The 27147-nt window shown below is 38.1% G+C and overlaps 1 protein-coding gene across 9 annotated transcripts in view; it reads left to right on the top strand.

Moving 5' to 3' along the window:
• TMCC1 (transmembrane and coiled-coil domain family 1) overlaps positions 1–27147 on the top strand; it is a 202611-nt gene that overhangs the window by 135309 nt on the left and 40155 nt on the right. The window lies entirely within an intron of this gene.

Genomic DNA, 27147 nt, shown 5'->3' with positions numbered 1-27147 from the left:
CTAGTTCTTGTGACTAGTGATCAGTCAAGGCATGAAAGAATGGGATGTCTGGGCCTATATTGATAAATTACACATGACAGCAGACTAAACCCACACCTACTATGTAATGAGGTAAACCGTGAGGCTTCCACAGTCCTCATCGCTATGTTTTGATTACTCCAATAATGAAACTGAATCTGTTTCCTAGGAGCCAAGGTAAGAAAGCAGAGAATAGTCTCTCTGAACTAGTGAATAGCTACCTTATAAATTATATGATGACTTTTCTAGGGAAAAAGTATAAAAATGTGCTGTTTCGTTGGCTGTTGCACTTAAATGATTGCTTCTTGAGTTAGGTTGTATCCCAGTTATCTATTGCTATGTAATAAACCAAAACTTGGTTATTTAAGATTTCGGTCTTGGTAAGATGGAGTAAGCACGCTCCACCCTATCTTTCCTACTTAGAGCAGTTATAAAACCTGGCATGGAGCAGCTATTTGAGGACTCTGAAAAGTAAATAGTACTAGATGGAATGGGAAAGAAGAGTAGATTTTGAAGTACCACTGAACCAGTGTTGAATTGACCGATTCCCCGCTCTGGTATCACCAAGCCTGAACTTAATGTAGCCCAAAACCCAGAAGTGGGCATCAGTGAGGATAGAAGGATACAGAGAGCTCTAGGAGAGCTTTCGTACTCAGGGAATGGGAAAGGGATATTTTAATGCCCAGAGAAAATGCAGAAATTTCTCATTTTTCTTTTTTTCCCTGTTCTCTTGCATTGTGAACCTTAATAAATCACACATGACAGTGAATCAGCAGAACTCTAATAAAACTGTTAGGGCAGGGAACCTTTCTCTGATCAGTGAAGGTGTGGTCCCAAGAGAGTGAAATGAACCCCTGTTGCTTTCTTTTTCCTCTCTGTCCTTTAGCTGCTTCAGACACAGGTGCTACCGTGGAAATTGTATGATGAGTACAGTAAATAAATCACCAGCTTTCTGGCTAGATGATGGGAAAGGGGAACTCCAGTGAACTAGAAAATACTGGGGAGATTGTGGAGAGAGAGGGGCTTGGAAAGAAAACTCCTTAAATTTTATTATAAACTCCTAGGCTTACTCCTGAGCTGTGCATTCAGGAATCTGACCCGAAACAGCGTACATAGGCTTTGAGAACTGAAGTGTGGTTTAGGCCACTGCCCAGGTCCCAGACTGGCCACAGGGTGGTACACCCATGGGATAGATCCAAATAACACTGCCAAGGCTTTGAAAACTTAACTGACATTGGAACCACAACCTACAGAAGACCTAGTAAAAACTTACGACCTGAGGCTGACTGGATTTATTGGCTGCTTCAAGAAAACAATCAGTATTCTCCACAGGATTTAAACATGACCCATAATCTCATAACAGTGTTCAGAGTGTCCCAGGATACAATAAAAAATTACTTGGCATATGAAGAACCAGAAAAATAACTCACATGGGAAAATTCAATCAAAAGATGCCAGTGCCAAGATAACGTAGACGTTAGCATTATCTGACAAAGACTGTAAAGCAACTATTATAAAAATGTTCCACGAAGTAAGGGCAAGCACTCTTGAAACAAACAGAAAGATAGACTGTCTCAGCAAAGATATAAAAATGTAAAGAAGAACCAAATGAGAATTTTAGAACTGAAAAATACAGTTACCAGGGGAAAAAATTCACTGGATGGGATCAATAGCAGAATGAAGATGACAGAGAAAAGATTCAGTCAACATGAAGATAGATAAGTAGAAATTATCCAATCTGAACAGCAGAGTGGGGGAGGGGGTTGGAAAAAAAATAGAGAAAATTAGGAACTTGTGGGACAATACCAGGAGGTCTAACATACATGTCATCAGAGTTCCAGAATGAGTGGAGAAAGAATGTGGTACAGAAAAATGATTTGATGAGGCAATGCCTTGAAACATCCCAAATTTGATGAAAGACATAAATCTATAGATTCAAGAAGCTCAGCAAGCACTAAATGGGGATAAAGACATAAATCTATACCTAGATACACCATAATCAAATTGTTGAAAACTTCAAGAAAATTTTTTTTAAAGCAGTCAGAAAAATGATATAGTACTTATATAAGAAATAACCATTCAAATGTTTGGAGTTTTTCATCAGAAATCTTGGAAGCCAAAAGGAAGTAAAATTACATTTTTAAAGTGCTGGGGTAAAACTTTCAACTCGGGATTTTATATCCAACAGAAATATCCTTCAGGAATGAGGGTAAAATAAAGACATTTCTCAGGTGAGGAAAACTAAAGAAATTTGTGGCCGGTAGACCCTGCTCTAAAAGAATTAGTAAACGAAAATTTTCAGGTAGAAGAAATTTGGAATATTAGGAATGAAGGGAGAGCAACAGAAATGGTAACTGTCTGGGTAAACATATCACTTATTCTCTTGATTTCTTCAACTGACAGTTGAAAACAAAATATTAAACTGTATGATGGGATTTTCAATGTAAATAAATGTAATACATAAGACAACTCCAACACAAAGGACCCAGGAGGGTAAAGGGACCTATAATGGTGGTAAGTTTTCTATATTCCACTGGAAGTGCTGGAATACTCATTCTAAGCAGATTGTCAAAACTTGTATCTGTGTATTGTGATCCCCAGAGCAACCACTAAAGAAACTTTACAGAAAGATACAGTAAAAAAAAAACACAATAGATATATTACAATGAAATACTAAAAAAGGGTTCAGATAACCCAAAAGACAGCAGGAAAGTAGAAAAAGAGGAATAAAAACAGGATAAACAGAAAACAATAAAATGGTGGACCTAAATCCAGAGATTTCAGTAATTTATACTTAATGTAAATCCTCTAAACATATCAGTTAAATGCAGAGGTTATCAGAATGGACTTTTTTAAAATGATCTGAGTATATCCTGTTTATTAAAAAACTCACTTCAAATATACTGATATAAGTAGGTTAAAAGTAAAAGAATGGAAAAAATACACCATAAAATGAATAATTTCTTTTACAAGGATCAGCACAAAGCTAGTTCCTATGAGGCAGAGGTTAAAGATATCCCAAATGTCCAACTTTTCCAAACTGCTGTACCAATCCATCATCTCTAATATCAACTACTTCTCTTCCCCTTGGTACTTCCCCTCCTACCTTTGGGTTTAGTAATTCACTGCAACATCTCACAGAACTTATGAACCGTACTTACAGTTAAGTGGTTTAGTAGCGAAGTAACGAGGCACAACTTGGGATTGGGATCAACTTGGAAGTAACAGGAACAACAACTCAGGATGCAGTTCCTTCATCAGGACAGCTTTTTCTCGCCCTCTACCACTGGGCCCTGCTGGGGGCCTTCTCGGGCAAGTGTTAGACTTCTTAGCTCCGTGGGTCCGCAAGCCCCAACAGAGCCTTCCTGCACGGGTCTTCTGATTCCTGGCATCTCACGTTGCCACCTCTTGCTGTCTTCTGTGTTACAGCTCCTCTCCCTTTTTTTTTCTCTCTCCTCATGCCTCTCTTTAAGCCTAGCAGGATGGTAAAACTGCCCAACGTCTCGTTAGGGCTCCATGTGCCTTATTTGCATGGTCCCACCCCCACAAGGGTGCTGTGCACCTTATTTACATTATTAGCAAGCTGTCCAGTCCCCTTGGTGGGCTACAAGAACCTCATTTGCATAATCCCACCCAGTCATTTGGTAGGAGTTATAAAACCATGGTGAGACAGGACATATAATAGCAATCCATCACACGGCCACCCCCTGGCTTTTCTAGCCATGGATCTTTTGTATCTAGAGGATAACTTGTGCCTCCCAATCATTTTACCAGTTCAAAAAAGTCACTAACGATTAGTCCTACAGTAGAACAAAGAGTCCTAATGGTGAGGTTACTCGGGTACCAGCCATTCAGTTCTGCTGTAGGTATCCATCTGATCTGATCAGGTTCTCCAAAAGTCGCCTTGGCTTCACCCTGGCTGGCTCTGATAAAATTTAACTGAGAGAAGATTATTATTCCCTTGCTCTGAATCTCTCTCAAGGTATCAGTGTAATGTTAATTTCCCCCACTGCATAACCAATTTATTCTTTTACCTTCAGCTATTGTTTGTCCTTAACTTCCACTTGTCATTTATTTTTACCCAAACTTTTCCGCCTTGGGAAGGGACATCAGGTTTTGCTGCTTTGCCAGTCCAGATTGCTGATAGCAAGACCAGTCTAGCAAGTGCTTACCCCTCAGTTCACTCCCATTCACATTGGGTAGGGTTACTTAGGTCCAACAGTAGTGGGCTATCTGGACCACTAAGCATTAAGACAGTATTCACTGTCAACCCCAGTTTTGACAGATGAGGGGAAGGTACAATCCATCCCATCAGCCTTTGGGAATTCTGGCGTATAGGTTCAGGGGTGTAGTTACAGTCTCTTACTTAGAGGTCACCCCTACTTTGGCACCCACAGCTGCATCCCTGATCCCGGGACAACAGCATCCTGCAGTAAAAAAAAAAAAAAGTAATTTCAGATGATGTGGAGAAGAACTACAGTGGTGCCAGCATCTTCCCCCACCCCTACTTCCCCAGATCCCCTAGAGACGCATAGGAATCTCTCCAGCGGTGATCCTCCCTTTGCCTCCCTCATGTTGAGTGTGAGCATACACACGTTAAGGCATGTGAGCCAGCCCTTAATGCCTTTATCTCCCCCGATTTTAGATAACAAATGTTTCAATTGCCCATTCCAATTCTTTATCAAACCATTACTCTGAGAGGGGTATGCAACATGGTGTGTCCATTTGATATGATGTTTGTTGACCCGTTGCTGCACCCTGTGGGCTGTAAAGTGTGTTCCTTGGTCTGATGAAATAAAACTCAGTGGCCCAAATTGGTACAGCATCTTTTGTTCCAGTCCCTTAATGGTGTTTTTGGCATTTGCATCTGTCATGGGCAATGTAAAGCCCAGTCCAGAGTAAGTATCTCTTCCTGTAAGGACCCATTTGTAGCCACCTGGTGCCACAGGCATCATTGGTCCAATATAATCAACTTGCCAGCTATGTGCAGGGCCTTCCCCCCAAGGAATCTGCCCCATAGCCATCTGAAACGCTTGTCTTTCCTACTGGAAGACAAGAGCAATCCTTATTGGTATTTTGTGCCTCAGAGGGTGCAAGAGGGATTTGTCTAGATCAGCCCATTTCTGCAATGCTGCAGCACCCACACGTCCAGTCATTTCATGGACCCAGTTGGCCACCTTAAGTGAGCACACCAACAGGTCCACTTGCTAATTCCAGTCACCTTCCAATCCAGGAAGGGGGTTCTTCTGATAGGCATCAACATGTCCTACTCTAATGCACCCTCTAAATTCCCAGAGTGCTTTCCATAGATTCATGCCCGACATGGGTGTCCCCTTAATAGTCCAGTTTTCCATTGCCCATTTGCCTGACCATATAGCCAAGCTGTTGGCCACTGCCTGTGAATCGGTAAAAATCCAAATATATGGGCTCTCACCATTGCTCAATTCTTCCATCACAGCTAGGAAAACAACATGCAGCTCAGCCCATTGAGCTGACCTGTTCTTACCTCCATTCAGGGTCTTTCCATCTGTTGGTCTTAATGTAGCAGCTTTCCACATCACACCTTGTGCATGTACGCTGGAACTGACATCCGTGAACCAAGCAGCCTTCTGCTGGTCAGCAGAAAGTTGTTCATAGGACACTGTCCATGTGGCAGTGGGCTCTGGCAGCTTCTCAGGTGGTTCCAGGGTAGGACCTATGGGAAAAGAGGCTACCTGCTTGTGGATACAGTAAGTGTCTTCCTGCATTCCCCCAGTAGTTTGTTCTTGTATTAACCATTTCCATGTTATTCTGCCATCATTCTCTGTCACCTTCATTCTGCTTTATTTTTCTTCAGAGTATTCATCAGTAATGGATACGTTGTGTATTTATTATGTTTATTGACTGTCTTCCGCACCTAGAATGTAGGCATAATCTGTTTGTTCTCTGCTTTGTTTTCAGAACTCAGAACAGTGTCTCAAATATTTGAGTAAACAGCTCAAGTTCCACCTCTTCCTTTTGAAGTTTTTCATAAGTGATATATTTACCTCTCTTTTTCTGAACACCGTTGTAGGTGTTAATTTTCTGCCTCCGCTGATTCCTGGAAGATAGATCTCTTATTCTAAACTTAAAACATAATGTGGATTCAGAATTTAACTGTGTAGCTTTAAATCTCAGCCTGCTATTTGGCCATGTGACTCTGAGTAAGTTACTTAACCTCTCTATTATTCCATTTCCCTGCCTTTAAAATGGGAATAGAGGATAATTCATTGACAAGAGCACAGTGTTCATGTAGGAGACATGGAATGTGAAAAGTAGGCAGGGACCCGATCATCAGGATTCTTGTGTGACATATTTGGGTGTTTGGACTTTTTTGTTAAAGAGATTTGAATGACTGAAAGGGGAGGGACAGCAGTGTGACATAGGATAAATCTTCAATTTATTTAAAATTCTACCTTAATTCAGTCTGTGCTAATAATGAACTGTTGAAGAACTTCTTACAGATTTATCTTCCTGCTGGTGCTATCATGCAGTTTTTGTTTCTTCTACATCATCCTGTGCTTACTGCTGTTCCTTTGCTAAATTTTATTTGTTAAGAAAAACTATTGGGGAAATAAAAAAGCTACTGGATCACTTTTGGTCTAGAGCAGAACTTGCATAATGTAAGGGAGACCACAAAATGTAAAGGCATATTCATTTTGCCCTGTTTTCTCTTGATAGATATTCCATGTTCTGGCTCGTTTCCCTGTTTAAGACCTTTTTCACTGTTCTCCTTATTTCAGGGAAGGATTTAGAAGGGCACATTCTTAGTGACCAAAAAAGAAATTATGTGTGTTAGGTTTGTAGTAACATTTGCCTTTTGGGTAGGTGTGAGAAATGAAATTATTTTCCCTGCTCCGTAGTAAAGTCACAGAGACGATTTGGGACTCCTCAACTAGGTCACAGTGTCAGGAGCAGAAGATTTTGCCTTATCTCATATCAGAATCAGTATATTATTTGTAATACAAATCAAGCAACCAATTGTTTCTTTTCAAGATTCTTCACTTCCTGTTCATTTCCTTCAGGAAATGTTAGGTTCAAGAAGAAAAGCTTTTTACTACCTTTCAATGTTTTTGAGCTGCCTGTGTTTGGGATTCAAAGTATTTTTGGTGCTCATTGCTTAATTGGGCTGAAGATTATCTCATATGACAGCATAGATCTCTTGTTTTGGAATTGCCATTACTTTCTAGAACAGCCACTCGGTGCAGCTGCCAACATGCCCTGAATCCTCTTGCTTCATATTACAGTGATACTGCTTTGTCAGGGTAGAATTCAGCCTCACAGGGCTGGAGTCAGTCTCTGCTGACCTCATGCCACAGTACAGCATGTTCAAATCTGGGAGAAACCAGAGAGTTATTCGGCATATTCCTCCTCCTCCTCCCTCACAAGCATGGAACCCTCACTCTCCTCGGAAATCGTATGTTGTGTATGTGTGTGTATCTGTCTTTTTTAAAATCTCTTCCTCCGTCTTTTAGTTCTGTAGCTTTAAATGGGGGCTGGCTGACTAGACAGACACGAGAAATGGTCTGAGCTGTTGAAACTTGGCATTTTTCAGCAACAGATCTCAGCCACAGGCATTTGCTATTTTAGAACTGGCTTGTGGGGTTGCAATAATTGAGAGGCATGCTGTATGTTTCCCGATTGTTCATTTTACTCATAGCTATTTGGGCAGAATGCACAGAGTGCTCTAAGGCTGTGTGGGCATGCTCAGATCATCCCAAGTGTCCCAACTCTCCCTAGTGATGGGCTGCTTCAATTTGGAGTAAATGTCACCTCGCTTACTCAGGCTAAGTAGTTACTGGGAAATAATTGTTTCCTTCAATGAATACGAGAGTTTAGTTTCCCTTTAGCAGCTTGGGAAAAGATTGGGTTAAATTTGGAGATGCCAGGCATGCATAACAAATAGGAATTTGGGTTAGATCCATTTGAAGTATTTCACATAAAAAGAGGTTCTTATCACTCAGCTACTTGTTTTCAGTGTATTTTTTCCCAAGAACTTGACAATTTTATGAATTGCAACACAGTATATACATATCTCAGTGATAAGTTTCTGTCTCCAGATCAGCAGAACAGGTCTGAGATACAGCTGGATAGGAAGATGATCCAGCTTTATGCAACACAACTACCATTTTCACATTTCATCCGTAGTCTTGAGTAGAAAACTTGGCCGATAGCGTCATTTTACCATGATTTTTTTTAGTTGGTTTTATAAATAATACATAGATATTTTCTAAGAGATAAATGCTAAGGCTAAGCAGATTCTTTAAAGTTTTACCTGATTCTGAAGTTAATGTACACGGATATTATTTGCTCTTGAACAGTTGGATTTAGGATCAAAATAGATTTTTCACTCTAAAGTTTAATATTAAATTACTTTCTAATGCCTTATGGTTAATAATTTAAATGCTAACTTTGTTAACTAATTTGTGCCTCTAGTCTGTACCCTCTTTTTCTATGGTTTGTTCTGTATCTTGGATCCAAAAACCCTGACACGTTTCTGTTTGTTTTGAGGTTATGAAAGGTCAGTTAACTTATCTATGTTTTGTTAAGGATCCTAGCCCAGGTTGAATGGCATGGTCATAAGTAAAGAATTCATAGGAGAGCCTATGAATTCATAGAATAAGATGCAGAGACTAATAGTAAAACAGAAGTTAACTCTATTTTGTCCATTATTTCAGTCTAGAGGGGGGAAAACAAAACAGATTTAAGCATTTTTAGTTGAGTTTATTTTCTCCAGTGAGTACATTAAATTATAAGAGTAAAGAAAGTTTTCTAAAACATATAGTTAGTACTTGAGTGAATGATTATGGATTAAACTGTTTCCTTGCTCCCCTACCCATGTCTCTGTCATACTTACTTAAACTATACATCAACTCCAGTGAACTAAAATACTCTCATTGAAACTCTAATTTAAATGTTCAGAAATTAGGTTTGTGCTCCCAGCATCTGAAATTCTTTTATCTTAATATCTGGATATGCCAAACTGCTCTAGATTAGGGTTCATCTATGACCACCTTGTATGAGATTGCAACATGCTTTATTCTAAACCACAGAATGAACATTTTGAAGAAAAACTCAGGAGAAAATATATCTGAATCTAGGAAATAAGTGGAGAGTTTTAGAAAAGTGGAACATCATAAGACCCATTTTATGTTTGTTGAACTCGTTGTTAGCTGGCATCAGGTTGGCCTCCGACTCATGATGACCCCATGCACAATGGAATGGATTGGACTGATGTGATCCATGGGGTTTTCATTGACTGATTTTTGGAAGTAGATTGTCAGGTCTTTCTTCCTGTTTCATCTTAATCTGAAAGCTCCTCTGAAACCTGTTTGGCATCATATGGATATTTTAATATAGTAGACTATGGTACCCCCAGATGTTGATCATTTCTGAATATGAATAACTTCCCCCTTTTCCTTTCTCAATAACTTTGCAATGCATGCCACACATCTCTGTGTTAATGTTAAAGTCATGTATGTAATGCAAACATTCTGGACAATTCTTTGACAATGCTAACACTGCCTGAGTTTTCTAAACAAATGAGCAGAATTTACAGAGGCACTTGAAAACGTATGTATAATCATTTGGTCATATATACATGTTATGCCTTTTAAACAAGTGTTTACATTGAGCTGTCATTACGTTAAGTGTTGAACTTTTGAAAGATTTAATGAAGCTCCCTTCACATCTAAACCTTCAAACTGCTGCTTGATTTAAACCTCATCATTCCATATAAACATCTCAAAGTGCCACATAAAGGTCAAATCCCATTAGAGCAATGCAGAACAATACATTTTGTTGTTGTTGTTAAGTACTGCTCAGTAAAATCGCTAGTGTAACGATTTGAACTACCACCTGTCAGTTGCATTGTACTGTGGTGGCTTGCATATTGCTATGATGCTGGAAGCTATACCACTGATATTTCAGATATAAGCAGGGTCACCCACGGTAGACAAGTTTAAACAGAGCCTCTAGATTAAGAGACTAAGAAGAAAGGCCTTGTCATCCACTTGCAAAAATTAGCCAGTGAAAGCCCTATGGATCGCAACACAATATTGTCCGATACAGTCCTAGAATATGGGCCGCTAGGTTGAAAGGCACTCAGAATACACAGTGACCGCAGCAATGGACTTGAGCATACTAGTGATCATGAAGATGGCACAGGAGCGCTATGATCTGGTGGCATCTGAAGTCCTCTAACTTCACAAGGGGAAGAATAATCGCCATCAGCCCATACCTGCACTCTCCAACCTTTTTACCAATTCTGACACCAATGTCCCTTCCACAGCACTCTCTACTTCTCTGCTGGGTTTGAGAATTCATTGCAGTGGCCACACAGAACTCACAGACCATACTCACAATTACGGGGTTTATTAGGGAAGTATCAGGATACAATTCAGGATCAGGATCAACTTGGAGGTGACAGGAACAACTCAGGAGACAGGAGACAGTTCATCAGTCAGTACATCTTCCAACCAAGTCAGCCCTCAGCTCCTACTGCCACCTGGGCCTTTCATTTGGGCCTACTGCCCTGCTCAGCAAGTATTACAGCTCTTTAGCTCAGCCAATAAATGCCTGGAGGCACCCCACTCCACTAGGAAGCGTCCTGCCCGAAGATGCTCAGCTTTCTTGCTCCATAGGTCAGAGAGCCCACTGCAGCCCATTCCACGCCAGTCTCCTGGTTCTTGCCGCTTATGCCATCTTGCACCGCCGTATGCCTTGTGCTGTCTCCAGTGGTACAGCTCTCTCTGTCTCCTGGTTCTAGATGGTTCTCAGCACAGGGTCCTTGGTCCCAAAGGATGCTCTTCTCTCTGGCTCTTCATCTTGATGGTAGTGCTGTCCCCCCGATCTCTGTGGGCTTGGCTCTTTTAAGCTTATCAGGATGGCAAAACTGACCAGTCACCTTGGTAGGCCACAGGCATCTTATTTGCACAGTCTCAGCCAATCATTTTGTGGGAGTTAAGGGACCATGGCTAGAAAGGCCATATAAAAGCAATCCACTGCACTGCAACAGGGCAGTGTTTCGTTTTGTTGTACATGGGATTGCCATGAGTCGGGGACCGGCTTGATGGCAGTTAACAACAATAGTGATTTGAATGGTGGATAAAAAGTACACAACACTGGGGGCAGGGGAGTTTTTCAGTGTACAGTGTTTTCCTCCTCCCAGTGCTGATGCCGGTATGTTATGTCCCTTAAGACTGCTGGAGGGAGGAAAGGTCAAGAACTCTGATTTAAAGCTTAAAAGACATTTGTCATGATTATTTTAATTCACATCAGAAATTGCTAAATACCAGCTCCTTTATCCTATCTGGAACAGAGGGTAATATAAACCAGTCATTTATGCATTCAACAGATATTTATTGAGAGCCACTACTTGCCGAGCAGTGTTCTAGGAGTTTGGGGTAGGCTTGGGAAACATCAGTGAACAAAACAGATCCCCTTCTCTCATGCAGCTTACTTTCTGTTTGGGGGAGATGACAATAAATAATAAACCTAATAAGTAAATTATTATAGAGTATGCTAGAGAGTGATGGGCTGTCAAAATAAAGCAGGGAAAAGGGGACTGAAGTGCTGGCGGAGGGATAGATTACCATTTTAATAGGTTGGTCAGCATAAGCCTCATTGAAAAGGAAACATATGATCAAAGTCTTGAAAGAGGTTAGCAGGTTAACCGTACAACTCTAATGAAAGCATTCCAGGCAGAGGGTACAGCCAGAGCAAAGGTCTAAGGCAGGAGTGTTCCTGATGTATACAAGGAATTGGAAAGAAGTCAGTGTGACTAGAGCAAGAATAAGGGAGGGGAGAGTGGTAGGAATTAGGATGTCAAAGATGTAATAGACTGTCTCAGTTATCTATTGCTGTGTAACAAACTACCCTAAAATTTTGTGGCTTAAAACAACTGTTTACTCACAGTTATGTGGGTCAGCCATTTGGGCTGAGCTCAGCTGGATAGTTCTTGTGCTTGTCTTGTCTAAGGTCACTCGTGTGGCTGTAGTCATTCAGTAGCTCAGGTGTGACTGGATGGTCTAAGATGGACTTTCTCACTCTCATCTGGCTATCAGCTGGGCCTCTTTCTCCATGTGGTACCAGGATTTCAGCCTGAACAGCTGTAAGAATGTAGTTGTCATTAAAGCCTGCAGGCTATCTCAGTGCAGCAAAAGAGGGCAAGCCGCAGAGCACAAACACTATCAAGCCTCTACTTGTGTCTTGTTTGCAAATGTTTCAGTGGCCAAAGCAAGTCCATGACCAAGCTCAGTTTCTTGGGCTGGAGAAATAAATTCCACCTCTTGATGGAAGAAGTAGCAAAGTCACATTGTAAAGGGAAGGATTTATATAGATTGAATCAATTTGTGACTGTTAATCTAACAGATCAGGTATGCCCTTAAAGGCCATTTTAAGGACTGACTTCTATTTCTAAGTGAAAAAGAAATTTATTGAAGAATTTCAACTGGCAGAGGGACATGATTTGACTTAGGTTTTTAAAGAATTTCTCTGGCTGTAGTATTGAAAAGAGATATATTAGGGGCAAGGGAGACCAATGAGGATAGCAGGCTATTGTAATAATCTAGACAAGATATGATCATAGCTCAGACTAAAGTAATAGAAGTGAAGATAATAAGTGGTCAGATTTTGGATGTATTTTGAAGGTAGAGCCAACAGAATTTTTCTGGTGGATTGGATGTGGGATGTGAGAGAAAACGATGACTCTGAGGATTTTAGCCTGAAGAACTGGAATGTAAAGGCTGCTGTTGGGGCAGATTTTGTGGGAAAGAGCAGGAGTTCATTTTGAGATGTCCATTAAACATCTCAGTGGGGTTATCAAGTAAACAATTGGCTATATGAGTCTGGAGCTTAGGAGAGAGGTCTTGGCTGAAAATACAATTTAAGGAGATATCACAGTTAGATGGCATATAAAGTCATGAGACTAGGTGAAGTCATAAAGAGAGAGAATGAGTGTAGATTAAGAAGAGAGGAGGAGAAAGGACTGAACGCTGAATGCTCCAGTTTGAGAGATGAAGAGGAACCAATAGGAGGAGGAGGAGTGATCCATAAGGAACAAGGAACATCAAGAGAGCATGGAAGCCAAGTATAGAAACTCTTCCCAGAAAAAGGGAAACATCAACCGTGTCAGATGCTGCTGATAGGTCAAGTAAGATGAGAACTAAGAACTCATCTTACGTAGTAATGTGGGGATGATCTGTCACCTTGACAGAAACTTTTTGGTAGACTGTTGGGACAAAAATTTCGTTGAATAGGTTTGAGGATGGGAAGAGAGGAATTTGGAGACAAGTATAGACAATTTCGGTGAGTTTTGCTGGAATAGGAGGCACGGAAGTGAGGCAGTAACTAGTGGAGGAAATAGGATTTAGAAGCTTTTTTTTTTAAGATGGGAGAAATAACATTTACATGCTGATGGAAAAAATTGATAAGTTTTTTTTTTTTCATTTATTTTACTTAATAAACTTAATGTCACTTACAGCGTGCAGGCACTCTTCAAAGCACTTTACAAGTATGAACTCATTTAATATAAGAAAGAAACAGTGAACGACTACTCAGAATAAAGTACTATGGTTGGTGCTGTAAGGAGTTCAAGAACGCATAAGACACAGTCTTTGACTGAAGGACTCATAGTCCAGTAGAAAATATATAAATAGACAAAAATAACTAAAAATAGAAAAGTGATACATACCTTAAAAATTACACAGTTTAGAAACTCAGAGAAAGGAGGGAGGTTACTTTTCAGCTGGAGAAATAGTTCTGAAAGTCTTCACTTGGCCATTTTTTAATGAATTTGAAATAGACATATGTATAAGTTTTGCTGTCATCTACAATTTTTAAAAATCAGAGACCTCTTCAGTCCTTCATATATTTAAATGTTCCTTTGAGCCACCACCGGTAGGACAAATGTATTCCATTATTTTTTCAGATAGAATACATTTATATTGCTTCATACTGTCCATCTTTTTGCCATTGCTTTGATGGTAATGGATTTGTTAAGAAAGGCTACAGCTGTACATATGACAATATAGATAGAATTGAGAGAAGACTAAAAGTAGAAAGATTGTTGTGTGATAATTATTAGTGAAATAACATCTAAAGTATTAAAAAATTGATAATGAATGGTTACTTCTTAGGAGAGGACTGGCACTAGGAGTGGTGGTTAGCGGTGACTTAGCTTTAACTGTGCTATTTGAATTTTTGAACAGTAAGATTGTATTTATTAATTGCTGGTGTTTAATTAAAAAGAAAAACATGATAGATGATGAGGATTATACCCCTACTTACTAAAGTTGGAAAGTCTTTATAAAAATTACTAAGAATAACATTTCATTGATTTAGATTAACTGATAGTAAATGACAACTATAATTAGTGTGAAAAGTTCGAATTAAAGAGTATTTTCAAAGTTTACGTGGATACAGGTGCTTCTGAGTCAAGAATGAAAATATTTTGGTGGCTCTAAACTTCCAGTGAATCAACCAATGAAAACCCTACGATCACAACTTTCTGGTCTGCAACCAGTCATGGGAATGGTACAGGACCAGGCAGAGTTTCCTTCTTTTGTGCATGGGGTTGCCATGAGTCAGGGGCCTGCTCGACAGCAGCTGACAATATCAACAAACCTAGTAGTTTAAAAGCATAGACCCTGGAATCTGACTGCCCCAGTGTAACTCCTGGTTCTGCAGTGTTCTGTAGCTGTGTGACTTGGGCAAGTTACTGAACTTCAGTAAGTGAGAAAATTTATGTAAAATGCTTACCACATGATCATTGTTTAGTAAGTGTTAGGTACTAAAAGATAGTTTCTCAGTATATAAAATATAGCTCCTAAGCCATTTAGGATTTCAGTGGAAGATGACTTATTGTAAAACTAAATTGACATTGTCTTATATATGATTATATATATAAAAAAATCCAAACCCATTGATAGAGTTCCTAATATCTGAAAGATGTATAAAAGCAAGGGAGAGACATAATTAAAGTCAAAGACAACAGTTAAATTCCTAATCATAATAAGGTAAGAAATACTAGCATTTTGAAGTAAAGGAGTTTTTTAAAATTGAGTAATTCTTTAACCCAGAACTGACTGTTCACAATCTGTAGATGCATTGGTCAGTGTGCCAATTCAGATCTTGGGTGATGACTGACAGTAAGACTAAATGACATATCCCAAAAGACAGTTGAACCCTAAAGCTGTTTTGAAATAAGGAAAGGGAAGAAAGTGATGCTAAGATTTCACTTGAAATGGGAGAGGAACAGATTTTCTGAGAGGTCTAAGATATTTACAAGGTACTCTGGACAAATTGTTTAAGATAGTTTGAAAGAGTAGAAGTCCATAATATTGCAAACTGCTAAAAATAAGTAATATGCATTAAAGGCAAATATCTACCAGCTGACGCTCTAAAGACCTAGAGATATTCATAAGGAATGTCAACAGTTTGATTCCAGTTAAATAACATTGGGTCGTTAAGCTAAAGGTAGGCTCATTTGGATTTAAATTTATGTACATTTCACCTCAGACACGGGCAGACATGTCTGCATGTGTGTACAGGTGTGTGTGTGTGTGTGAGTGAGAGAGAACTGTATGCGTAACTTCTGTACCTAAAGTACCCCTTTTGTACGGATATCCTTAGGAGGCTGTCTTTGAATTTAAAATCAGTTTGGGGAAGCATCCAATATTATTTTTCAGGTAAGTAAAATAAGAAAAAATAAATACGAGATGTATAAGTCCAGGAAAGAAGATTTGAGTGTGTCCTTTAGTACTCACTTACTCTTATGAAAAGTTTACTGGTTGTTTGAAGTCTGAAACTAAGTAGAGAATACAACCTGTGTAGGTTGATATACTTAGGTAGAAGAAAGTATTCTATGTTTAGTGAATCATTTGGGGGAGGGCAGAGTGTAGGAACCTAATAAAGTTGACTTTTTTTTTAAAGTGGAGCTTCATGGAAATTGTCTGTTTAAAGAATCTAGACACATTTTAATTATGCTGTTTTTTCAGCTACAACAATGAGAGTCCTGTGGGGGTCCAAAAGAGCTAACAGTAAAGGAAATATGTATGTTCAAATTATATGTTAAAAGATAGCCAAGGTTACTCATAATTAAAGGAATGCAAATGGTAATTAAAATGAGATCTCATTTTCACTTATCAGATTAACCAAGATACGAAAGTTTTTTACCTAGAGCTGCCATGGTCAATTCTCATACACTGTTGATTGTAGTGTAAATTATTACAGTCTTTCTGGAGGACAATTTGGTAATCTCTATCAAAATGTAAATGCTTATACTCTCTGATCCACTGCTAGGAATTTACATTATACCCACAGAGGTTCACCAAGATGTATGTACCCACTCCTTACTTATCAACATGGTTAGGTTCCAAAGACCAGGTCATTAATGTGAAAGTTGGCATTAAGTGAAAATAGAGGATGAACACATCAGATCACAAAATGGAGGATGACTCCATCATTACATAACTGCCAGATTACATTACATAACTGTGAAACCACTAAGAATTATGGCCCAGCCAAGCTGACACATAACCTTAACCATTATAGCCAGCATTACTCTCTCCTCACACCTCAGCGTTCATTACTGCCAGATGTACGTTGTTAATGCACAAAATAGTCAGATAGTAGATTTTTTACTATTGTCATAAATGCGAAACAGTGGATAATGAAATAGCTGATAAGTGAGGAGTAGTTGTATAATAAAGCACAGAGGGGCACAGTTAACAGAGACTTCCTAGACATATCCAGACACCTCACAGGTTTGGTTTACTGGGTTAAAAGGCATAGGACCGTAGTCTCATGGGACAACTCAGTTAATTGTCAGAACATAGTTCATAATGATAATGTTCTACATTCTAGTTTGGTGAGAATTGTCTGGGGTCTTAAAAGCTTACAAGCGGCCATGTAAGATACAACTGTCTGGAGCAAGAGAGAATGAAGGAAACCAAAGACTCAGTGAAGAAACTAGTCCACAGGGCTAATACCCACACGAACCACGGCTTCTTCTAGCCTGAGACCAGAAGAACTAGATGGTGCCCGGCTACCACTACCACCCGTTCTAACCAGGGGCACAATAGAAGGTCTGGATAGAATGAGAGAAAAAATGTAGAACAAAATTGAAATTCCTTAAAAAAGAACAGACTTACTGGACTGATAGAGACTAGAGGAACCCCTAAAACTATACCCTTTGAACTGGGAACTGAAGCAGGGAGTGGCTTATTATTTCAGCCAAATAATAGATTGGCTTATAAAATAAACAGTATCACCTGTGAGTATTGTGCTCCCTTAAACAATCGACTATATGAGACTAAACAATCGACATTTACCCAGAAGCAAAGATGAGAAGACAAGGAGGGACAGGGAAGCAAGATCAATGGAAACAGAACAAACAGAATGGAAATAATGGAAAAGCTGACATGTCATGAAAATTGTAACCAATGTCATGGAACAATTTGTATAAAAATAGTTAAATGGGAACATAATTTGCTGTATAAACTTTCACCTTAAGCACAATAAAATATTTTTAAAAAAAGGGAAGACAGGTGATGCCATTGAATTGTGGTGTTGGCAAAGAATATTGAATGGTATCATGGACTGCCAAAAGAACCAACAAATCTGTCTTGGAAGAAGTACAAGCAGAATGCTCCTTAGAAGCAAAGATGGTGAGACTACATCTCACATACTTTGGACAGGTTATCAGGAGGGATCAGTCCCTGGAGAAGGACATCATACTTGGTAAAGTAGAGGGCCAGCGAAAAATAGGAAGACCCTCAACAAGATGGATTGACACAGTGGCTGCAACAGTGGCTGCAGCAGTGGGCTCCGGCATAACAACAATTGTGAGGATAGTGCAGGACTGGGCAGTGTTTTGTTCTGTTGTACATAGGGTTGCTATGAGTTGGAATCCACTCGACGGCACCTAACGACAACAAGTGATTATTAATTTTGAGATCTCATCTAATCTGCAATAAAGTAAAAATTTTCTTTTCTCCTGAACTTCATCTAATCCCAAAGATTCATTTACTCATTTATTAACTCATTCTATAATATTTATTAAATGTATACTCTGTCCTGGTGTCAGTAGCTAAATATTAAATTTACATGTTATCTTTTCACTCTCCATAACAACTTGTCTTTTCTCTAGCTTTCAGTCTTCAACCTCTTCCTCACTAGCTCCAGTCCTAGTTCTTACTTACTAAACCTTAATTCATTTTAAGCTCCATAGATAAACCATTTATTTGTCACTGGATTTCACTTCAAAATCGGGAAAGGCTCAGGGAACACTAGCTCAATTGGCATAACATAGTTTATAAAGACAATGTTCTACATTCTACCTTGGTGAGTAGCGTCTGGGGTCTTTAAAGCCTGTGAGCAGCCATCTAAGATACTTCACTGGTCTCACCCCTTCGGGAGCAAGGGAGAATGAAGAAAACAAGATACAAGGAAAAGATTAGTCCAAAGGACTAATGGACCACAACTACCACGGCCTCCACCAGACTGAGTCCAGTACAACTAGATGGTACCCGGCTACCACCACTGACTGCTCTGACAGGGATCACAACAGAGGGTCCCAGACAGAACTGGAGAAAAATGTAGAATAAAATTCTAACTCACAAAAAAAGGCCAGACTTGCTGGCCTGGCAGAGACTGGAGAAACCCCGAGTGTATGATCCCTGGACACTCTTTTAGCTCAGTAATGAAGTCATTCCTGAGGTTCACCCTTCAGCCAAAGATTAGACAGCCCCATAAAACAAAATGACACTAATGGGGCACATCAGCCCAGGGACAAGTACTAGAAGGCAGGAGAGGACAGGAAAGCTGGTAATAGGGAACCCAAGGTCGAGAAGGGAGAGTGTTGACATGTTGTGGGGTTGTTAACCAATGTCATAAAACAATATATGTACTAACTTTAATGAGAAACTATTTGTTCTGTAAACCTTCATCTAAAGTACAATAAAATAAATACTTAATTTGGGAAAAAAAACACTTCAGTGGATTCCTACTACATTTTAAATAAAACACTACAGCTTTAAAAAAAAAATTGGGGAAGGATTTTTATGTCCATTAGAATTATATTTTTAACATTCACAATGATACAATAGCATGAGAATTAAAATTAAGTGCTATTTTTCACCTGTAATCTTAAAGATCTTTAAATTAAAAGCTCAGTAGAAATTTAAAGTAATGAAAACAAGTTATAATAACAAATTTAAATGGCTTATAGTTTTCAGATTTAATCCACCTAACAACCAGGTGAGTCAAGTAACATTATTACTTCCATTTTAAAGCTTTAAAACTTTCTTGGCCAATAAATGTAGAGGCAGATTCAAGTCATCATCTTCTGATTCCAAGTTCTCTTCTTTTTATTTTAGTTATGCCAAATAATGTCAGGCTTTCTCATAATAAACCAGTTGAATCATAAGCAGTTGAAGTGACCTCAGAGTTTGTTATTAATGGTCTATCTGCTTCATATTATAGATGAAGAAACTGAGAACCATAGAGAGATCAACTGTCTTACCCCAAGTACCACAGGTGATTAGTTGCAAAGCAAGGACTTACTTCAGATCCCCTTATGAAGACTAACAACCTGCCAAATCCATCTTACTAATATAAGAAGGCTTATTGTCCAAGTGTAATGATTTCAGATGATGGAATACTATAATATGATGGTATCTCAAGAGAAAGGGGGTGGTGAGAAATTAGCCATTTGATTGTATTTTTATAACAAACCTTATAAAAGACGTTTGAAAAGAGTTATATTTCCTTAAGTAGCCAGTTAATACCTATTGTATCTGCCTTTACCTTACTTCCTACTCTTTCTTGGTTGTATCTCTTTAGTATATAACTTAAAGAATATTTATCTGACTCAGAAACTTTTATTAAATTCAAAATTTATTATTTCCATTTATAATAAAAGAAAATTTTGGACCAAATCATTAGGGCTCTATACAGTTTAATGGAAGATTTAACTAACAAAGAATAATAAAGCCAAGTTGTTTTAAAACGTAATAGCTTTTTATCTGGTTGTGGTTTTTTGTTTTGTTTTTTCGCCATTTATGGCTAGTAATATTTCAGGAAGAACAAATTGAGATAAATTCTTGTTCTCCCCACATGGACTCAAAATAACCCATCAAATGCCATTTTTCTTCATTATAGCAATTTTCATATTTCCTGAGAATGTGGAAAACATTTGTTTTTCACACCTGAGAGCCCAGTATAGTATGATGTTCAGTTGAGATTTGGAAGTGAGAAAATAGATACCAAGTAAGGATTTTCAATAGATGGCTTATGTAACTCTAGCATTTCGAAAACAGCTCATCACTCTTGTGAATAATATTTTTTAAGACGACATAGCTTACCTGTATATTTATTACCTCTAGGTAGTATTTTTCCAGCAATGCAGACAGACACTGAATTGTGATGCTTGGGCATATTCTAAGGATTTACTTTTGAAATTTCTGATATTTTGAAGATGTTTACAAACAGTATATATTATTTTTCCTTTAAAAAAGGTGGGGGAGTAACAGCCAGTTAGCATTTCTAAACAGCATTGTTACAGTGACGCTACCTGAGTGTTATAGATAAAATTAAATATTTGTCATTTTAGTCTGCCTATACAACTTTATTATGAGTGAATGTACAATTTCCATTGGGCATTTGGAAATCCTGAAAACCCTTTCTAGACCTCGGCTTATAAACCACTGTTTTGTATTATGTCTTTTGACATCAAAAATGTTTTTTTTACTACACTTAATTTTATGAAATAAGTTTTTGTATGACTCTGCAGTTGCTTTGCAAGTGCTACTTGGTGTTACCTGGCCCTTCCTTGAATGAGAGGGTAATATGACCAAGCACAGCTTTATGGTACCTTGCAGTTGTGAAACAGCTTCCTGCAGCACGTTTGAGCCCCTTATGGAGTAGATAACAGTGTGGTATATGATTCCTTTAAGGTAGGCAGGGCCTAAATAAGCAACCTACACCACTTCCTGTACTTGTCCAGTTAAGTGTCTCGGATAGGAAGACAGCTGATTTAGCTAGTTTCTAAAGAAATTTAATGCTTATATTCTTCCTTCCTGCACCTCATAATTCTGATAATGGCTTTGGCACTAAGCAAAAGCTACTGTTGACCACTTTCTAAACTAATTGGTTCTAAACAGTAAAAGGAAGGACTTGCTTTATTTAGATGTTCATTGATCATAGTAATCTCAAAAAATTTTAAACCTCCTTCCTGTTTCTTACTCTGTCATTTTTCTACTCCCCCATCTACTGGCTGATTATAGGGGTTGGCTTTTGCATGGATCTTAGATCAACAATCTGCTTTCGTGAAGCATCTGTTTCAGGAAGTCCTGACCCAGTCTGCTGTACAGTCTGAAAGTTGTATAAGCAATGTCAGCTCAGAATCCTGTACTCAAGATTCTGTTCTTTAAGTAGCAATAGTTTTGAGTACCTTGTACATCCTTTCCATAAGACTCTGTCCTTCTTTGTTGAAGACACAAACTCTGGCTTTCAACAGAGTAAAACAAAAACTACAGGCTGAATAGCCATGGTTAACTTATTACAATAACCAATATTATCAGAATTGGAATAGAGTAAAATTCTCTATTTCATAGGAATATGAACAATATTTCCCTTGCAGGTAAAAATGCATAATGGACAAAGAAGGTGTTGACAAATCTCCAGGGCCATTGTATAAAGTATACAATTTCTGAAATACAGCATTTTTTCTATACAAACTTATCTAAGGGAAGTTATGGATCTGGTTAAGAAATATGGAACACATCAAACCAACACAAAGCCAGAAAATTATTCTGGAATCTAGACCAGTTATACAAAAGATAAAGAATAACCTTTCATATTGTAGATGAATGCATTAATCAGTAAACCAAGAAAGCAAGCCCATCAAAACCAAGTGAATTTTGCCAAAATTTTAACATATTTCATGGTATCTTCCACTACTGTAAACCAAGGCAAATCAAATTCACTTTCTAGCTTTGGCCTTCTTTTATATTATGGAATAAACCACCACTTTACTTTGGGACAAAATGCTCTTCTTCCTTGAAAACCAAAAGGACTTACACACTTGTAGTTCTCTGTCACTATTACTCTTTTTTTTTTTTTTTAATAAAATTTTATTGTGTTTTTGGTGAACGTTTACACAGCATGTCACTGTTGCTGTTAATAGAGCTTTAACTACCTATACCAGTTATAACTTCTATTTTAGAGAGAAAACAAGATGGAGAAGGTGGACAGTAAGAGCCATCTGTCAGACACAAGCATTTTAGCAGACTAGTAAAGTTCATGAATGCACATAAACTTCTACAGCCACATACATCTCTTTTACACCTTAAAATGACAAAAGTGAACCCGTTTATTAACATGATTCAAAGATAACAGCCACTCTAAAAGCTTATACAAATAAGAAGCAAAAGTATGTAAACTTAAAATTATGCTTAGTAATCAGTTTCAGTATCCTTTTTACTTAAACTTAAAAATTATTTAGACATCTAAGAATTATTCCTTTTGTTAACTCCATTTTAACATTAGTTCAACATTTTAAGTTACACTAAGATCTTGGAGATATTTAAGCTGACACATAACTGCTGTTGATATAAAAAGTTTGTTAGGATTATGATTCAATTTAGGTAAATTTTTATTTTTCAAGATATTAAACATCATGTAGTAAGAGTAATATTTGTAGATGGTACAGCCACTATGGAAAATGGCATAGCACGTTCTCACAAAACTAGAAATAGAACTACTTTATGATCCAGTAATCCCACTGCTAGATAAATATCCTAGAGATCTAATACTAAGACAATCAGATATATGCACACCTGTGTTTGTTGCAGCACTGTTAACAGTAGCAAGATGGAAACAGCCTAACTGCCCATCAATGGATGAATGGATAAACAAAATGTGATACATACATATAATGGAATATTATGCAGCCATAAAGAATAATGATGAGTTCTCAAAATATAACATGGATGAAACTGGAGGACATTATGCTACGTGAAATAAGTTAATCACAAAAAAACAGATACTGTGTGATCTCACTATTATAAAAAGACAAGAATAGGTATACATACTGAAACCAGCGTTTACTGGTGGTTACCAGGTATAGGTTAGGGGTGGGGAGAGCACTCTCTAGATAGTAGACACTTGTTATTTTTAGGCATGGGAAATATAACACCAAATGTGGGTGAAGTGTGCACTATTGACCAAGGTAAGTGATGTCACTAAGAAGTACACAGGAAAAAAGGATGTTTTTGGTAAATGCTAGAACACATAGAACTGTGCAACAACTAAATAATAGGAATGTGGACATGTGTATATATATGTATGTATACAAGTGTATAGATATGTGTATGTGGGTATATAGGTGGGCATGTATAGATGTATCTGTATGCAGGTGTATCTGTGTGTAAGTTTGTGTATCCATATATATTCATATAGACAGTAAAGCGCTTATGGCACACAGATACTTATTAAACACCTCACAGGATTGGTTTATGGGGTCTGAAGGCTTAGGACCATAGTCTTGTGGGACAGCTTGGTCAATTGGCATAGTACAGTAGGTGAAGTTTATGTTCTACATCCTAGTTTGATAAGTAGCATCTAGGGTATTAAAAGCTTGCAAGCAGCCATCTAAGTGATAACTATTGGTCTCTACGTGCCCAGAGTAAACGAGAATGAAGGAAACGCAAAGACTCAGAAGAAACTAATAGCCTGCACAAACCATGACCTCATATACTCTGAGACCAGAAGAACTAGATGGTGCCCAGCTACCACTACCGACAGGTCTGATCAGGAACGAATAGATGAGTGGCTTCACTAGAATTGATGTCACCCAGTGTGGTCACTCATGCTGTCACTTCCCCCTTCCCCCATGCTAATAACCATGGTATTACAGCCAAAACACCAGAAAATTTGACAAAATCCCAACTATAAAAAAGACTGGCAGCAGTGAAAACAACAGCACTGCTTGTAGCGTGTGCAGATGAAACCATGTGATTCAAAGTGTCATTGTAATTGGGTAAATAATGACAGCTCTGACTTGAGTGCATTAGAAGGTGCAAAAATAAATTAACATAGAGTTTTAGCCTTGTAGGTATCTTGATACATGTAAGCTGGGCTTACAAGAAATTTTTTTGTTGTCATAACTAGTTACAGGAATATTTTTGTAAAAAATAATAAATTTCTACTGAAACACTGCACAAAAATTTTATAGGCAGCCATTTTGGTGTCACCCCTTCTGACAGTGTCACCCAGTGCAGTCCACATCGCCTGCACATCCCTAGTGATGCCACTACAATAGGTGGGTCCTGTTAGAATGGAAGCGAAATGTGGAACAGAACTCAAACTTTTAAAAAAAAAATCCAGACTGACTGGACCAGATGAGACTGGAGGACTCTCCAAGACTATCACCCTGAAATACTCTTTAAACCTTGAACCAAAACTATCCATGAGGTCATCTTTTAGCTAAATAACAGATTGACTCATAAAACAAACAAACAATATCACTCGTGAGTACTGTGCTCATCCATATGAGACCAAATGGTCAACACTTACTCTAAAGCAAAGACAAGAAGGCAGGGGGGCAGGGAAACTAGATTACTGGAAACTGAACAACCAGAATGGAAATAATGAGAAAGTTCACACTGTGTAAAATGTAACCAATGTCACTAAACAAATTTGTGTAGAAATTGTTAAACAGGAACCTAATTTGCTGTGTAAACTTTGACCGAAAAAGTAATTTTTTTTTTAAAAAGAGTAGTATTAGCTTATTTGATCAGTGAACTTGTATAAGTAAGTTTAGAAAGTTCAGATTAGTTGTTCTCTGGATGGGAAAACAAACACAAGTAAAATAAAATTTTTGCTTGTATTATACATAACCCTGAAAAAATTAGTCAGGTTTGCAAATACTTACCTTAATTATGTGAACTTGGATTCTTAAAATGTTTCTGAACTAGTAGTTTATGTAAGAAGAGTTTCTTTTTCTTTGTCTAGCATATTTAAAGAGAAGCTCATTTTGTTTTCTGGAAACGTTAGGAATATTTGATACATAAGTGCTTATTTAGCTCTATAAAATCGGTCAGAATAGAACTCTTAATTTAAGAGACAGTCTAATCTATTAATACCTTTTAAAATAGGGAAACATTTTATACTCACACAACAGGTTGCCTTTCTGAATTACAGACACACAGAAACCTTATGGCTTCAGTTCTACAGTTTCAGCCATGGGTCAAAAGTAAACACAGAAACACAAAAACTCACCAGTTCAAATCTCAACGAGTTGGTCTCCTTCACAGTAGGTATAAAATTATTAACTGAATTGAACTCAGAATGGACAAAGAAAAGTCTAACAAACTAAATTTTGTTTCTTACACAACAGAGAATCAACATCTATCAGTCTTCTACAGAGACCATCAAATGGTCAAACCATAAACCCAAGTTCTCATCATTGCTGTCATTAATGAGGAATATTTTATGTGTATAAATCAGAAACAAAAACAAAATCAGTAAAGAAGGGTTAAAATTGAGAGAGCCAAGAAGTCAGCAGAATTAAAGTTCCATTGCTGCCACTTGGGGGTTTATTTTGGGAACCAAGAAGAGATGTACCCACACTAAAGCAACTAGAGAGCCTGCTCAGGCAAAAACCCATTAGCGTCTCAGTAGAACCTCCAAAACTATTCAAGGATAATGTTTTTTAAAAAGTACAATTATGACTGTGATACAAATATACAATGAACATTTCTCACACATAAGGTCTGCTTTAAGCTGTTCTCCACATGTGGCTCATCAATCAGGGCAGCTTTGGTCTTGTGGCCTTTTTTCTCAAAGCATGCTTCAGTGTTCTCAGTGGTAGAGAAAGAGGAACAAAGAACCTCACATTAGCACTTAAATTGCTTTGCCCTAGAATGACACACTCATTTTCTCTCACAACCTGTTGGCAGAAACTAGTCACATGGTCCTATCTAACTGCAACAGGGTCTGGAAAATTCATTTTCTCCTGTGTCTACGAAGGGAAGGAGAACTGGAGATATTCCTGAATACTAGCAGTGGCTACCACAGAATTGTAACAAATATTAATCTTATAAAAGATTAACTACTGTACTTACCCAGGGAAGAAGACACAATTTCCAACATTCAGATGTATAATTATTTTGTAAAAAGATAACTTACTTGATTTTTATATTAGCCTGAACACAATCTACTAGTTCAGTATTTAAAATCCCACATCAAACTTATTTAGCATAGGAGTATATTAAGTAGTTTTTTAGAGAATGAAGGAGAAATATATGGATTTTGTTATAGAATCTTTCAAACTAAAGTCAAAAAAACTTGATTTTAAAATAATGGAAAATACTGGTACATGAAAAAAACTGAAAGGATAGAAATCACAATGGTAACAATGGTTTGGTCTTCCCTGATTTACAGGATTACAAATAATTTTACTTTTGTTTATGCCCACTTGTATTTTCAAAGTTTTCTATAGTGGACATGATTGTCTTAAAAGAAGATATTGACAATGCTGATAAACAATTACACAAACATCAGCTAAGTGTGCAGCATTTGGTTTATTGTTGTTTTTGCAGACGCAAATATTCACTCTGTTGAAACTTAACAGCCTAATTTTTTTTAATTTTCTTATTTTTTCCCATACAAAAATTTATACATACATTGTTATGTGACTCTAATTGCTCTCCCCGTATTGTGACAGCACACTCCTCCTTTCCACCCCTGATTCCCCATGTCCATTCAGCCAGCTCCTAACCCTCTCTGCCTTCCCATCTCACCTCCGGACAGAAGCTACCAGTTTAGTCTCTTGTATCTACTTGAGCTAAGAGGTGCACTCCTCCCGACTATCCCTTTATGTCCCACGGTCCAGTCCAATCCCTGTCTGAAGAGTTGGCCTCGGAAATTGTTTTAGTAATGGGCTGATAGAGAATCCAGAGGCCATGCTTTCCGGGGTTTCTCCAGTCTCAGACCATTAAGTCTGGTCTTCTTACTAGAATCTGAGTTCTGCATCCCACCTTTCTCCTGCTCCATCAGGGACTCTCTGTTGTGTTCCCAGTCAGGGTGGTCATTGGTGGTAGCCGG

The sequence above is a fragment of the Trichechus manatus genome, unplaced genomic scaffold (assembly GCF_000243295.1).
Source record: "Trichechus manatus latirostris isolate Lorelei unplaced genomic scaffold, TriManLat1.0 scaffold00001, whole genome shotgun sequence".
Taxonomy (NCBI): Eukaryota; Metazoa; Chordata; class Mammalia; order Sirenia; family Trichechidae; genus Trichechus; species Trichechus manatus.
The sequence above is the reverse complement of the archived record's forward strand: the minus strand, read 5'-3'. Positions and strand labels throughout refer to the sequence as shown.